Here is a 16,037-nt window from a genome sequence, read left to right on the forward strand (position 1 = left end):
CTGAACAGCAAATATAGAGACAAAGTGTATTCAAATGGTAACTTTTATCTTTACAAAAATGTTGTCACATTTCCTACCTAAAAATCATAGATACTCTACTTAAAATGAGTTAATATTCTAAGGGACTCCCCAAATCTAAGATGGCGGCAGCACGGTTGTAGCTCTCGGCTATCGCCAGCTCGTCCTTCGTTTGTGTCTACGGTTCGGTGTTGACTGCCGTTTCGGCGGATCGATTGGCATGTCTAACTCAGCTGACGCACTCCGGCGACCCGCCTGAGGGGAGGAAGAGGAGAGGCTTAGGCTCGGCGGTGGGCTGCTTCTGCCTGGCTGTGCTCGCTGGCTTCACACCGGGGCCTGTGGCCGGGCCCGACTTCTCTTGTCGCCGCCGTTAGAGCCGAGTTAGCCGGGGGAGGGGTGAGGCGCTCAGGGCTAGCTGCCCACGGCCCGCGCTCCTTTCCCCCGGTGGTATTGCCTGCCCTGCGGCGGAAAGCTGCACTGGGCAGGGAGGGGGGCGGGCGGTCTGGCCCCCTCTACCGATGCGGCCCCCATGGGGAGGATGAACCGGTGCCGGGACTCCGTATCTCTGAGCACCCAGACCGTCTCCGCCCTCGGCTGAGGGAGACAGACACCAGCGGTGAGTCCGTGGGGTGAGGAGGGGAGCGGTGCTTAGGGTTTTGCGGAGTGTGGGTGCATATGTGGTTGCCAGTGGTCTCTTGCACCGACTATTACATTTGCACAGCACTGAGTGTATGCACAGCACACTGTAAGTGCAGCCCTGCCATCACAGATGCCACTGAGGCAAGGTCCTGCGTATGCAGCACTACTTGGTGCAATTCAGGCTGTGCAGGTACACCTTTTGTGCTTTGTATAGTGCTGTGATCATGCACAGCACGGATGGAACAGAGACATCAACATGGAGTGCAGGGGTCGTATCCAGATCATGCACCAGAATGACCTGCTGCACAGCACTCGGGTAGTAAACAGCAGGCCTGGTGCTGAAGATCACGCACAACATTGCCACTGTGCACAGCAGTGAGATCCTGTATAGAGTAGACCCCGCACTGATTGCACGTGCAGCGCTACATCAAGTACAGCACGCATGCAACACTGACCTACATCAGGTAAAGTACAGTAGATCTTGTTGACCGGATGCAACAGTGCATGCTTGCAACTCTGATTTGTATACAGCATAATTGGAATGGTGTGTAATGCAACTAAATTGGCATGTATCTGGCGCTTTTATATAACGCATTTTTATATACCATTATTATTACCCAGCTGAAATTGGCACTTATTTTATCGACCATGGAAGGATGAAAGGCTGAGTGGGAGTTGCCTGGATTTGAACCAGCGACCTGAAGATCACAGCAGTGAGCGCTCAACCCACTGAGCTATATTACCGGCTCTGATCATGTACCACAAATACATGAACAGCACTCTGATAATGTATAGGGAAAGCACAGCACTAAAGGATAGCTACATCATATAAGGATATAGAGCATAGATCCTATACTGGCTGCATAGGACACAACTCATTTTAGACAAAGGGCAGGTGCTGGGCTGAGATCTCCAGGACTTCATAAGTGACAGGTACAGGAGTGAGGTTTTGTACAGGGCTTGTGTACAGCAGGTCGTGGCATCGCCATCATGGAGCTATATTTATTATATGCCTGAACCTATGGTAAGGGCTACACTGAGCAGAGAAAATACATTTTGTTGCAGCACTGAAAGGAGACTCAGAAAATGTGCAATAACAAGAGGATTGGCAGATGGCAGCTATATGGCAGCGTGCAATGTGTACATAACTTTGCAAGGGAACAATAACTTAGTATGGTTTCCCTGCCCTTGCTCGGGGCCTTCTATTGTTTGCTTACTAGCAGATGCCCGATCGTTTATGAGGAGGCTACCATCATTGCAAAGCTGCGATGTGCGGTTTTGTAGGTTTTCTAAAAACATTATGTATCATTTTTTAGGGTTCTTACCCACATATGGGTCCCTCCACTTCTGTACCATGCCGCACGAAAATCGTGGAATCGCACCTTGTTGAAGATGGCGGCTTCTATGTTATTGCTCCAAGGTTTTATAACGACCCATATGCCCTCACCCCTAGTTACGTCCCCAAACTCCGTGACAGAAAGTTGCTGCTAACCATCTAAAAGCCCTCAATGTGGTTGTTTCTTTTTCCCCCGAAGTACATGCCCTTATATTGTCACAAATGGATTATGATACGTGTTTGGCTATCTTACCCAACTTCTCCAGTCCTTAAATAGCGTGGCAACTGGCAAGCCATAGACCATATGTACACTGAGTTGAGTTGGCATCTTTGCGCTATTTCCTAGTCCCCCCCCCCCCAACTAACGCGGTGGGAATGGAACACATAGCATTTCACGAGATCACTCCACTTTTTGTTCCCAGTCCCAAAAACGCACAGGCCTAAAAGCGCCCGTTAACCTGATTTGTGTTATGTCGAAAGTCACTTGCAAACAGTTTTTAATATATGGTTTTATTTTTCCCCTGACCGAGAAAAGCGTAAGAACTCCGATAACAATATATTTTGTGCAGTGGACTATACAAAATTGCGGGTAAAGGGTGAAGCACTTGTGTACAGGCGCCTTATAAATGCCATATCATATCAAAGGGACCTTGAAAAGGTTCCCGTCTAAGCCAATCGAAGAAAGCATGCACAACAAATATACATTTTTACTCAAAGGGGAAATTAAGAGTACACTTCTGTCAAGTCTTAACCAACGTGTTGTGCGATGGGGCTGAAGACTAGGAAGTACGACAGGCTTTCTCACCTGTCAAATAAGTGTTTCTGCTTGCTATCTGGAATATGTGTCCTTGGTTAACTGAAGGGTATCTGTGTGTACCGGATAAACGGGGCTTCGCAGTGTATTTCAGAGTAGGGATGGAACCTGTGTTTTTCTTTCCCTCTTATGTATTGTGCTGCTTGGTTGTACTCGGTTCCCTGGAGGGCAGTCTCTGCAAGCCTCAGTTTAATAGCCTTTAAAGTTAGCAAACTATAAAGTCCTCTTCTTGAAGGCATGTACACATGTGGTCGGTCCTTCGTGCACATGTGTGTCGCTTGGAGAAATGGCCACCCTGCTCGGGTGATCCAGCGGTGCTTGTAAGTTTGTAAGTTTCAATGTCTAAGCGGCTTTGGACTCCGGGCTGTTTTCTGGTTAGACGCTTAGATATTTATAGAATTGCGGGCTGCTGTGTGAGTTGAACAATCGAGGTGGGGTGGGTCGGCGCTGTGTGTTACGTCTCTGGCTTGTGTGCATCATGTGGTTCTAAGGTCAAGGGTGCACAGTGCTCTTTTGTTGCTTGCCGAGCCCTGGCTCTTTAAACCCGCTGCCGTCAGTTGGGGGCTTTTTGCCGTCTTAAAGTAGAAAACGGGCTGACCTCAATTGTAAGGCAGATCACTGAGTTTATGGGGGACGCCCTCTTCGTGGGGTGGGGGGTGGACTTTCCTCCTAGCATTTTTTAAATTCTGGGTTGGGCGCAATAGCCCGTCCATGCATCCACTGCCCGCGTACCTGCGGATATAAGAGGTGCGAGTCTTTGGTAAACTTGAGTTTTGTTTTGGGGAGTTTGTGTTTGGTGGGAATAGGGTTTCATGTTTGCCCGTCCTAGGAGACAAATGGATCATTTATGTTTCTCGTGCGTCGTCTCCGCGCCCCAAGGCCGCAGTGCCACTAACCCGGGGCGGGCGGAATCTGATCTCTCGGGTGGGAACGAAGGCTGTGCGTGGCGTGGCTTCGTTCCGGGACAGTCCCACTCGGGAGATGGGGGGCTTCTGCATATCAGGAATCCGGCCAGCCTCGCATTTTGCGGGCATGTTCACCATTTATAGACCTCGTTAAACTCATTAATAAAAACCCTTTTAAAGAAATGCTGATTTCTTTGGTAAAGACGGCCTGCAGTTCTTATTACTCCGCCACCAAGCACTGCGGGCCATTATTAGAAAGTACTCTATAATCTATTTGATGCCGCTAGGCTTTTTGATCCAAGTGTAGTGTGTGTGTGTGTGTGCATTGCATTGCACGGCGTCTAGCGGTGTCCACAATGCTGGGATCCGCTGGCCGGGAGTCGTAAACACGAGCGTGCTTTCCCCTTTGTGAATGGGGTTCTTGTTCTGTGTTCATGTACACACGAAGCCCGCACCATAAAGCTTCACCGGGATTGCCACAGCAACCTATTGTCTGCTCATAAATAGGATTATGACGTCCGGTGCATCCTGCGAAGCCGCGATCCCGGCCGGCTCTGGGATAATCGAGCACACGCCCATCGATTAGACGGGGCCGCAATTAATACCCCGCAGCTATGCACCCCGCCCCCCACGAAGCCGGCTGGGCCCAATAGTAAGCGGATCCGGTACCTGGACAGTGCTCCATCCGAGAGGCGCGTGATGGATTATCCAAACGATGCTGCATCTAATCAGGGCGCTCTTTGTTAGCTGCGTTCTCTCAGGCACCGTCATTAACACGAGAAGTCCCATTGTACTCGCACATGGCCGAGTGATTGATTGAACCGTCTGGTCCCATTAGTAAGGTTTTAGGCCAGTGTATTTAGGAAGGGATGGAGCCTTGGGCGCAGGCATGCTTCCGCATGTTTGCACACCTGTACCATTCAAATAAACGAATGTTGCAGTAAACATTGATATCTGACAATGGTTTATTATTTTGCTGTACACTGTAATATGATGTAATGCTTTCTTAACTCAGCTGTATGGACTCGCACCACTTAGGTTTTTGTTTGCAGAAAGGACATCTTGCTTATCCTGCCCACCTGTCTGCATATTTGCAAACTGTGTGTGCTTTAAGCAAAGCTAGTCCACAACTTTGTTCCTTTTTATAATAATTATTTTTTTATTGGGTTTCCAGTTAGTATACAACAGACAATGGAGCACTGAATGTATCCTATAGGATAAGCCACTAGCGCCATACCAGTATGTTCATGTCCTGTTGCGTAGTGCTGTTCCGTCCCATCCAAATTCATTGTGCGGCGGCAAACATCCTGCTCGGCCAGTGAGTGGTGCCACCCCTGCCAGGTAATTTCACTGGGGTTGGATATATTCCAGAATCCTCCCAAATGCCCTCAGTTTGACCCGTGTGCAGACACCTGCTTCAAACGTCAGTCTCTATTTGATTAAAGCACACCAAGTCTTGGCACCAGCCCCCTCGTTGTTTCCAAGAAGGCCCACTTTCAGCTGCACCACCTCCAGAGGCATTCTCCCTTTCCTCACCTTCCTCCAGAAACTCAGTCTCCAGAGCTCTGGCCCTCTTGAGGATAGACTACTGCAACAGCCTCCTCTTTAATGTACCTAAACCCTCCTTTCGCCCCCTCAACTAATCCTGAATAGACTGCAAGACTTATCCTTGGCCTCAAGCCCAGGTACTGCATCTATCCAGCCCTAAAATCTCTCTGTTGGCTCCCGGTTGCTGCAAGGATCAAGTTCAAGACCCTTTGCATCCCCTACAAGGCCTACTGGGGCATGGAACACCACTACATCCAACTCTCTCTCCCTAAATACCTCCCTGCTAGAGCCCTTTGGTCTTCTAGCTCCAACTCTCTGCGGATCGGACGCTTTTCCAAGTAGAGAATGTGGGGGGGGGGTAGATCCCTCTCCTCTGCAGGGGCCTCACTCTGGAATGCCCTCCCTGCCCTGTCAGGCTTGATTGAGTCTGATCACCTTAAGTTCCGGAAGCTCTTCAAGAGCGTCCTTTTTCTTCCTTCCCTCTCCCCTGCTAATGGCCCCATCTGCTGCATTTTGACTGGCTTCTTGATATGATTGGTTATTTATAACACGCTTAATACTCAGAGGTTTCTAAGCGCGGACCTGGGGATCGAACCTGAGTTGCTCCGTGTTGTCTTGTTTCTAAGGCAAGCATGTTGTCGCTGAGCTATCCTTCTTGGTTCCTTCTGATTCATACAGGGCACCAGACCCTCCTCGTCCAGTCTACCCTACCGGGCTCCTTACCGCTGCACTAGACTGGCTGGGCCTGCACCCATATAGAGCACGTCCTTTGCATGTGGACCTTCATTCCCCTGGCACTTGTCCACCTGGTCTCCCCTTAGCACTCACCTAGCCCAGGGACCCTCTTCTCTCCCCCCCCCCCCCCCCATCCTCCTCCCCCACCCAGCACTTGCATGCTTCTGACTTCGACTGCACTTTCCCTCCTTGACCTATTTCATTTGACCGGCACACCCTCCCACTCCATTACACTTCTTGTTACTGCATTTGCACGATCTGATGACCCATGTACTAGTAGGACCGTTTTGTTTTTCTTCATCCCTGTCTTGTTGCACCTTGAAACACCAATTTCTGTATAGCCACTAAAATATAATGCTTTGTGCTCCTGATGCGTGGTAATGCTTTTTTGTCTACTAACATTGGCGGTCCGATGTATTTGTGACCGGATTCAGGATTGCCCATCAACAATACCACTCCTAGTGTGGCCCATGCTTCTCGGGCCTGTTTGCACCATCACCTTTTAAAAAGGAAATCCCAATACCTGCTCATCCCAGTGTATTCCCAGAGCAAGTGGGGGAGAACCTGATGCAGATTTGTCTATGGCATGGTTACTAAATAAGTGGCCCTCTAGATGTTTGGAACATTCACTTCCATTTTTCCTTCCCAGCATAATCGGTGCTGAACGCTCATGGGAGTTGTAGGCCACAACATCTGGAGTGCCACCCAATAAGTAACCATGCCCTATGGGTGTGAAATGGGCTAAAAGAAACCGTTATGTGAATTTATAGTGGATCATTTGGAGCATTCGGGGTTTGGGGGGGGGGGTTAATAAAGATTACCTAGCTAGCGCACACATCGGCTAACAGTGGTCTTCTTTGGTTTATAACTTGTGTAAGCTCTCCGTCTTTTAAGGACCTGGGATACCCATGTGGGCCTCCATTTTTGCAGCCAAGCACTAAAGTTTGCTTTCGGAGCATTCTAAATCGGGCCATGTCTTCATGGTACTCTGTATCTGCGGAACAATGTTGGCCAAGTACAGATGTCTTCGGATAAGAATTTTCCACTTGCTATTGGATTTATTCCTACACATATGTATTTGCCAAGCACCCGCCATCTTTAAATGTGTCGTGTGTAAGTTAAGCGTAGTGGTCACAAACTTCTTCTTGAAAATGATGGCTTAGTTCGGTGTTATGTGTAGTGGTGGTCACGTGGTTCCCGGAATGTTGAGCGGTCATTGTGGAGTGTGAGGAAGTAGGAGGTGTTAGGGTTCCGGCACAGGCAGTTGAAGACCGTGTGCTTACCGGGTGGGATGCTGCCTGTGTTTCCCCTTGGTTCAGACCTACGTTTTATCTAGCATTAAAGATGCTTGAACTCGCCTGTTGACTGAGCTGTCATTCGCACTTAACAACGACCTTATTACATTCTGCTTCCTCTAAATAGACCCAGGGGCCGAAACCTAAGTGATTCTTAGAAAATAAAAGATTCTTTCTTGAAGCTTTAAAGTTGCCAGCAACATCACTCTCCTAGTGAAGAGATCGCTTGAGGGATCTTCGTTTCTGACGATCCATGAAAGGCGCCTGCTATCGCAGCCTTTAGAACTTGGTGGAATCGGGCATTAGGTGCTTTGCCAAACATGCACTACAGAGGTCTTGGAACATAAGTGTATTTATGGTGGCATGTTCACCCCAGAGGGCCACCTTGGCGCTGCACTATATCGACCTTGGACGGAGGAAAGGCTGAGTAGACCTGTCGGGATTCTAACCTGTAACCATGTGGTCAAACCCTGATTCCTGTAGTGGGTGCATTAGCCCACTGAGCTACAGACCGAGCTTAATAAATCTTGATGAGCATGGTGTAAAAGAAGCTCCTGGTATCGGACAAAAATATAGTTACATCTTGGGAACGGGGAGCTAGCACAAAGCGTGCTGCAAATGTAATTTCTACAACAGATGCATAACTGTGTCCAATGTTGCATAGGTATGTTTCTATGGCACTAGTCGGCATGGAGAAGTAAACTAGCATCTGGTAGGCTCTTCTGGATGATAAGCTTCCAGCCATGTCTATTCCTGTTACTTATTTTGCTTGGACCTAGCTATCAACCAGTTTGAGTGATTTTTTTTAAAACATTTTTTTGTTGGTTTTTTATTTTTTGGGATTTTAAAACTCATTTTAGGCATGTTCTCCTGCCAATTTAGCGTGTTAATGAATATGTACCTGCATTTTGGTCACATACTAGTCATTTTAATGCTTGAATGGCATTGTTGTGCGACAACCTAAAGCGAGCTAACATGTCAACGTAATTAATCTGGGGTTCAACTTCAATATCCTGGCAGCTGCATTTTTCAGACCAGAAAAGCCAGTGTCATGCTGGCCTGGGATAATCTTTGTCCTGGCGTCATGCAAATTACAACCTAGATCACGTTATGTTGCCTGGCCATCCGGGAGAAACCTTTACTGTGCTGCTTTTGTCCCCAAACGATGTATAAATTTGATATGGTGTACATGGTCAGCTTACTAATTTGATTTGGGTATTTATAACGCGCTGCTACCAGATTAAACTGCATCTCAGCGCAGATGTTCCTAAATTCATATGAATAGAACTGGCTAATTGGTGCTCATTACTAGCAAATAAGTCTGTGAATTATCTGAACAGATGACTCTTTAAGGTATTTCAGAGTAATGTGAGGGACGTCCTAGTTCGATTAGGAAGCCTCAGCAGGTTCCCCGATCTAGGATCGTTGTTGAAAAATGCCTGTCGCCTCTATAAACTTTTCTGGATAGTGGAACAAGTTTTTGACCATGGATTGTAACTGCCGATTAGGTTTGCAGATGTCCTGCTTTCCAGTGAGGAATGCAGGGGCTGAGTTATTTGGACAATTAAAGAACAAATATAGAATTCTGAAATCAATTCTTTGTTTAAGTGGAAGCCAATGCAGGGCGCAGAGTAAGACTGGCACATGCGTCGATTTTAGCTATTCCAAATATTAGGCGGACATCCGCATTCTGGGCCCTTTGGAGTCATTTGACTTCCACCATTTCTGTAGTCCATTTTAGAGTTGACCAGAGCTCCTACCACAATTGTGTGGTCTTTCTGATTAATAAACGAGAGAGCGTGACAAAGCAACCGGAGGGAGAAAACTATAGACTGAGTCTTTGCCCTTATTTGGTGGTTGCTGCTCATATTGGACTGCCAAAAGCATCGTTAATTTTTTTACTTTACGTGAAAAGGACATGGGAATTTCCGAGGAAGCATGGAGGCGGGAGGTGGGTGGGGGCGGCACCAAGACTGGTCCTAGAGCATCAGCTCAGTTTTGGTAGGGTTCAGATCGAGTTTATTAATGGCCATCTACTGACCCACTTCTTCGATGAATTGCACCATTTTTGACTTGGATTCCGAGATATGGCTAACTCTCATTTAGATATGGGTATCGTCTGCGTACGAGTGATAGCCCTGATAATATTTCCTGAAAATGCTCATCAGTGGTTGAAAAATAAAGGTCAAAACAGTGGCGATTGGGACGATCCCTACAGAACCCCACTTTCCAGCTGTATCCTATTTGAAATATGCCCCGACACATTTACACACTAACAGTTGGATGGAAAAGATTTAACTAGAGTAACGCCTGAGTGGAAACTCCTGCCACCGTAGTCCGCCTGGAGAGAAGGAAGTTGTGGTTTATTGCATCAAATGCAGCGGATAAGTCCAGCATGAATGAACTAAGATCCCCTTTTATCTGCAATTTTGAGTACATCGTCCTATAAGGCCACCTGGACAGACTCTCTGCCGTGAAGAGTACGGAAAACTGATTGAATAAATAATTTTACTTGCTGGATAGATACCAGTGTTCCTAGCCGTTGATGGGTGACTATTTATTCCAAAATTTGCTGACCAGGTAATTCCTGCCACCGGTCTGTAATTCTGTTAATCCATTGGATCCAAGGATGGTTTCTTTTGGGGAGACTGATACTTTGAGGTAAGCAGGAACTGTACCTTGGGTTAAGGACAAATTAACAAATGTGGTAATAAATGGGGCTAAAAAGTGGCATGTTTTTGTGCTGCACATGCAGGAAAACCATAATGCTCGTCGTTAGTAAGTTTTCATTTAGAGGAGAGAGCTGATAAGATCAGAGTTGGCTTATGAGAATTCTAAGTGCCTTTTTAGACGTGGGATTTCTTCCATCAAGATACAGGTTTGTGTCAATGCTTGTCCGATCTTCTCCTGATTTGTTTTTTATGAAGAATTCATTGAATTTGTTTGCTTGGAGAGTAGAAGGCATCATAGAGGAGGCATTGTAGGGTTAATGGAATTGGCGATGGTGCAGAAAAGTTCTCTGGTTTTTCAATGGTAATGAAATTTTGGGCTAAGTAATTTGCTCTAGCCTCGAATATGGCTTTTAAAATATATTTTAATTGCCTTTGTGCTTTCTCTCGGTCGCTTGGGTTATATGATTTCCTCCCTATTCTTTCTTGTTTACGGTACAGTTGTTTCAGTTTGGCAAGCGAAGACGAGTACCATGGATTGGAGCATTTTTATTTTTTTAGTGTTCTTTGTTTGCATGGGGTCACAAAGTCAGACTGATGTCAAGATTTTAGTCCCAGTTTAAAATCGCACCTCTAATAGGCCGCGTTGTCTGACAGCATAAGTCAGGTCCTGAAATTTTAAGATCTTTCCTCTTGCAAATTTTGAATTATGACTTACGTTCATTGGCATTCGGTGAGTTCCCTGTATTAATGATGGGGGGGGGGGGAACCGAATTAAATGATTTGAACCAGGAAATGGCTTCAGCATTATCCATCTGTATGCCTGAGATAAACGACAGCACCAAATCCAGACAGTGTCCATGTGAAGGGGATGTAAGTCATGACTGTTGATCGTTTTTTCAGTAGTTCAACTGAGTTTGGCCTAGTAGCCTCATCTAGCCATATATTCAGATCTCCTGTAATCAGAAGTTGGGTGTATCTAAGGGCAGTTCTAGCTAGAATTGATCTAACTTGGTTAAGAAGGTCTTAATGGGCCAGGAGGCCTGGAACATGGAATCATTTTAAAGGACTTTGTGGGTGACACTTGTCATATGTATACATCTGTAAGTGATTTCAATCTGGCACACACCCAAGTCTCGCCCAGCATGTAGTGCGCAAATGAAACCCTTATTGTTTTTATCTATAAGTTCAATATTCTGAATGATATACCACTCATATCAGACCCTTCTCCTGAGACTGCCCCGGTCACACTGAACCAGGAATGAGGCTAGTTTGAAAAGGTAAATATTTATTTAATTGTTTAGAAATTAAATCACAATATATTTTCATAGGTAACAACAATCACCAATGGGATGACAGAACAATGAATAATATCTTTAATTCACTGGGAATCGGGTAATGAACACAAAAAGAATGCAGCACAGAAAAGAATGCTTTTGGGTTGGTTTGGAACAGATAGCGCTATGGTTAGAGGTTCCGCCTGCAACACTCCTCAACCCACCAATAGGCAATTTAAATAGACGTGAGGAGAGAGCAGGTACTCAGGAATAACACAGATCAAACAGAATATCACTCCCACCTTCCCCCTTTAAACACAAGAGAAAAACTGAATTTGCTTTTGAACTGTCAGAATGGCTTTGAAATTGGCTGAGCAAAAACACTAAATGTGGTCAAAAATGCTTAATTTATTATACATTACTACGGGCGCCGATTTGAACAGATGCAAGCAAATACAAGAAATGATTTAATCAAAAGAAAACCTTTCAAATCTCAAAGGCCAAGTGGGATATTATTTAAAGGCAATTCACACGTGTACATTTTTTCAACAGGGAAATTTGCGGCAAACTTTTCCTTATGCAATTTATTTATTTTTTTGATGTACCGGGTCAATCGCACTGTTTTGGGTTATAGAGATAGCTAAGGATGTTAGGTACAAGTGGGAGTTGAAATTTTGCTTCTATCTTAAAAATGGAGGGAGTTATAGAGGTTTTAGTGAGAGATGTTTTTTGAAAAAAGACAGGAATTTGAACAAGGACTTCAGTTTAGAATCAGAAAATATGGCTTATGCTTTTACTCAAGGCTAGAGCGTTTGGGCTAGGCAACCAAGTCGGGACAAAGTAAGCTCCGAGACTGATTCATGACTTCAGTAACAGATCCCCATCACCTGCCCCAGCGGCACCAGTCCAAACACTCAGTGGGATTTATGGATCAGAGTTACACAACGAAAGATGACTATGAAAATGGAGCTTTAGCAACTAGACAGAATAAGATAGCACTACAGATTTTGACGCTGTTACTGGTTAGGAAAGTAGGGATAGTTCAAAGGTTAGAAAGGAACAAGATAATGCAAGGTATACAATAGTTCTCTAGCGTCCCATTAATACTCACAATCCACTGGGATTTAAGATTTTTGACAGTCACGGTTCTGGTCAAGGGATTGGGTCTATCAAGGAAGGACAGCACATCAGACGTGGGACTGGATCAGCTAAACCGGTCACCGGAACCGCACAGGATCTGCCCTTCTTGTTTCTGGCTATTCAAATCAGCGGGATAGCGAGTTCATCAGGTATGCCTTATGGTAGAAAGCCAGATAGCTTCCGGATGCTAGTTCAGGATGCTTTCCCACACCACGGCGCTACACTGGCTTGTGAGAATAAGTTTGAGGATTGAGGCCTTGCTGAAAATGGTTCAGCTACGGCTTGGCCTAATTCTTGGCATCTGGATCTGGAAAGATGTTAAAGGCTGAATGTTGAATGCTGGAATAAGTGCTTCGCTGGAATCAGAAAAGTGAGTTTCTATGTGTTGTCAGCTGTCTCTATTTATCCTTTCAAATGACATCACAGAAATGGGTGTATGGGCCGGCTTAACTAAGCTTGCCCCTGTGGACTGGGATTGGATCAGGGCCTCATCTCCGCCTTGCATCTGAGTGATTGGATCAAGGACAGATGATGTCACATTTATGGTTTGGCTTTTACAGTCCTTAGAAACCTCCCCTAGCATCAAAATCGAATTTTGTCCTAAATACATATTTATACATTGGTAACCTCTACAAAAATCACACAAAGATTCCATTTTTTTTAATGTACTATCTGTTCATCAAAATCTCGCAGCTGTGAGCCCTTGTTTCACCTTTCTGCAAAATTTTGTCCATTTCGCCATGAACATATTTTCCAAACTTTCTGCAAATTCCCACAAATGTGTGTTTACCGTAGGGATGTGTGTGTGTGAAGTTTAACAATTCTAGCATTAATACAGTTCACGTAAAATCAAATATATTGCCATTCCTTTCCAGAATGTTACACAGTTCCACCGCCTCTTGAAACGTAAAGCCAAAAATCAGAATAACAAATTGTCCTTTTTATATTTTTCACCACTTTGGATAAAAAGTTATGAGTCTCTAAAAATTATTCATTCTTTATTCTTGGCAGCAAATGGTCCGCCTTTTGTTTCTCCCTGAAGCTCAAGGAGTAGCCCCCTCCTTTGGGGAATTCCTTCAAGGAGCAGTTTACGACCTTTTCACACGTCCATTTCCTGGCCTGATGAATCTGCCATTGTTCATTCCTTGGTTGTAGACAAAAGTCTGGCCTAACCCACAATTATCATATGTCAGTGAGTTTCTGCTGAGAGGATTTCCCTCCCCTTGGGGGAAACCTGTTTTTCCACTTCTTGAATTTATTCGTAATTTCTTGATTTTAAAATCCAGCAGAAACCAAACTTGTTGCATCAAATGACATAGATAAATTACATCCTTAGCTTTAAACATGTGGAATCAAAAACAACTCAGATCTGTATTCCTTTTAACACAAATCCTTTTATGTTTGCTAATCCAGCAGACTTTTAGTTTAGATAACTTTAACGTTTCATCAGGAGAGCCCCTCTGACAGGGCTGTCATGTCATTCACAGGTAGCCCAGTGTGCTGCACACAGATTTTGACAGGGGCTGTCATTCACAGGCAATCCAGTTTTTCTGAGAAAATGTTTTGCTCTTGACATTTTAGGACGTTGTACATCCAGTGTTTCATTAGATTACATGAATTTTAGTGCCAAGCAAGATTTTGAGTGTTGAAACAGTATTGAATACAGGCCTTTTGGAGTTTTCGCAGCAAAATAAATGTCATTTACCAGCACATTTTTGCGTTTCATTTGCATAACGCTGCTCCTCCCTCTCTACTTTGTTTGCTTGTCATGGAGCCCACTGGCACTTTTTCTCCAGTGTGTGCGCTATTCCACCACAAATGCACCATGGGTGGCAGGTTGTGCAGCCATCTTTTTGTGTGTTGGAAAATGTAGTTTTGGAGGTTTTGGCACGCACAAGAGTTTTGCCGCCATTGATGCTGTTTCTTGCACCATAAATAGCAGTGATGCTGCACAGTATAGCAAAGTGGGTCAATACATCCCACACATCCAATATTGGTAACCCTCACCAAGTATAAGACCGTAATCAAAGTTCCATTGGTTCTTATCTATCTCAGCAATACCGCCTCACCGGTACGATGAGCGATTCATGTATTTAATAGTCTAATGATGGGGAGCCATAGTATGAAATAGTGCAGAGGCAGCATCATTAAACCACGTCTCTGTAACGAATAGGAGGACTCTCTGTAATGTAGTTCCAGCAATTCGGGTCCATGAGCTATGGCTGATCTGGCATTAATTAATGCTGATTTGATTTTAATAGTGGCAATTCCTCTTGGAGTGTCTATTAAACTGCAGATGTTATCCGTTATTTTATTCAGAGTCCTCAGTGAAATGGAGCCTAGGTTATGTCTAAGAGAAACTAGTGCTTCGCTAGAGTAGTATATCATAGTGATTACTCTGCAGACAAGGCTGAATGGTCAACTTACCAGTTCTATCAATCTATAGAATTGATAATACCCAGCCATTATCAAGCAATCCATTTGATCTGTATCGTATGTATGGGTTCAGAAAACTGCCTGTGGATTAGAAAGTCTCCAATACTATGGCCAGCAATTCTGCCAAATGACCAGAACAGCCACAACAGGCCAAAGCAGGAAGCGCTGACGAGTCTGTTAAAGCCTTATTGTGCCCGGAAAATGACGCTGCCGGGCAGCGCGGTGTAAAGAACTATGGGGATTACTGATAAGTCATACATTTAAGTGCAGCTCAGATAACCAGCATAAATGAGCATCCTCATGATATTATGTTTAATAAAGCATTTGAAGCTGTGCATGACCTACAACAGCACAAACTATTGGTTTTGCCATTGCTGGTTTATTTTTCAAGACGAGTTTGACCTGATGGACTTCAGGAGCTAAATCACCTGGACTCCCCATCCCAAACTTTCACCGCATTGTCGAGGACCGGAGTTGGAATAGTAAATGAACCCCTTCAAGGAACGATATGGGGGAACCAACTGACATAACTCCCGTGTTCTTCGTTTTGTCTTGTTGCTTCGGTTTTAGAAACATTTTAGAAATTGCCCATGATATGCCTGGTTTATCTAGCCTGTGGCATCGGACGTCCTGTGGTGAGGTGTGGGGGAGTGTTTGAGCTTGCAGAGGGCATCAATGGTGGAGGTCTCTTGTGTGGGGCCGCAGCGGGTGCCTCGAGGAAGGCAAATGCGTTCCTCTGGGGTTCTAGTGCGTGTGTGGCGGGCAGACGGTTGAGGGAGGGTGGAATGAGAAAAGATGGAGGACGCGTGCATGGTAGCTCTGTTGGGGATCTTTACCAATGATTAAATAAATCTGCCTCTTCTTCCTGGTGCTCCGAGTCGCAATTTCAGAGTGTAACTGGGGCACTACAGGGTTCAAATGGGAGCTGGATCCGATTTGACTCTGCTTGTAAGTTAGAAGATCCTAGCTAGCTTGACAGCAACAGCTACCAGGAGACACTTTTGGCTCCCCAGGCCAACTGATGCGGAACAAACACGTTTATGTATTTAACTCTGTTTATTTGGAACAAACTAGAAATGCACTTTAGGACACATTTATGCAACATTTAATGCATGATGGGCATAACTAAGGGACAACATGATAAGTTTGCATCTTATGTGGAAGTTGGATTTATGCAACGATATGCACTAGCTCCTGGTTCCCCAGTGGCAGCTCCTGGTCACTC

General features: G+C 45.2%; 1 protein-coding gene across 15 annotated transcripts in view; it reads left to right on the forward strand.

Annotated features, from left to right (window-relative positions):
• The first annotated feature begins 227 nt into the window (after nucleotides 1–227).
• The window catches only part of HIPK1 (homeodomain interacting protein kinase 1), a 413,229-nt gene continuing 397,419 nt past the window's right edge, over nucleotides 228–16,037 (forward strand). For 6 of the 15 annotated variants that reach the window (XM_069633380.1, XM_069633373.1, XM_069633376.1 and 3 more), the window contains exon 1: nucleotides 228–634. The gene's annotated coding sequence lies outside the window, so the exon portion shown is untranslated. Of the gene's footprint in view, nucleotides 635–661; nucleotides 1,122–16,037 lie in introns of those variants that run through there. The other 9 variants (XM_069633384.1, XM_069633377.1, XM_069633378.1 and 6 more) reach the window with 4 other exon arrangements.

The sequence above is a fragment of the Ambystoma mexicanum genome, chromosome 13, assembly GCF_040938575.1.
Source record: "Ambystoma mexicanum isolate Mex_15411 chromosome 13, UKY_AmexF1_1, whole genome shotgun sequence".
NCBI lineage: Eukaryota > Metazoa > Chordata > Amphibia > Caudata > Ambystomatidae > Ambystoma > Ambystoma mexicanum.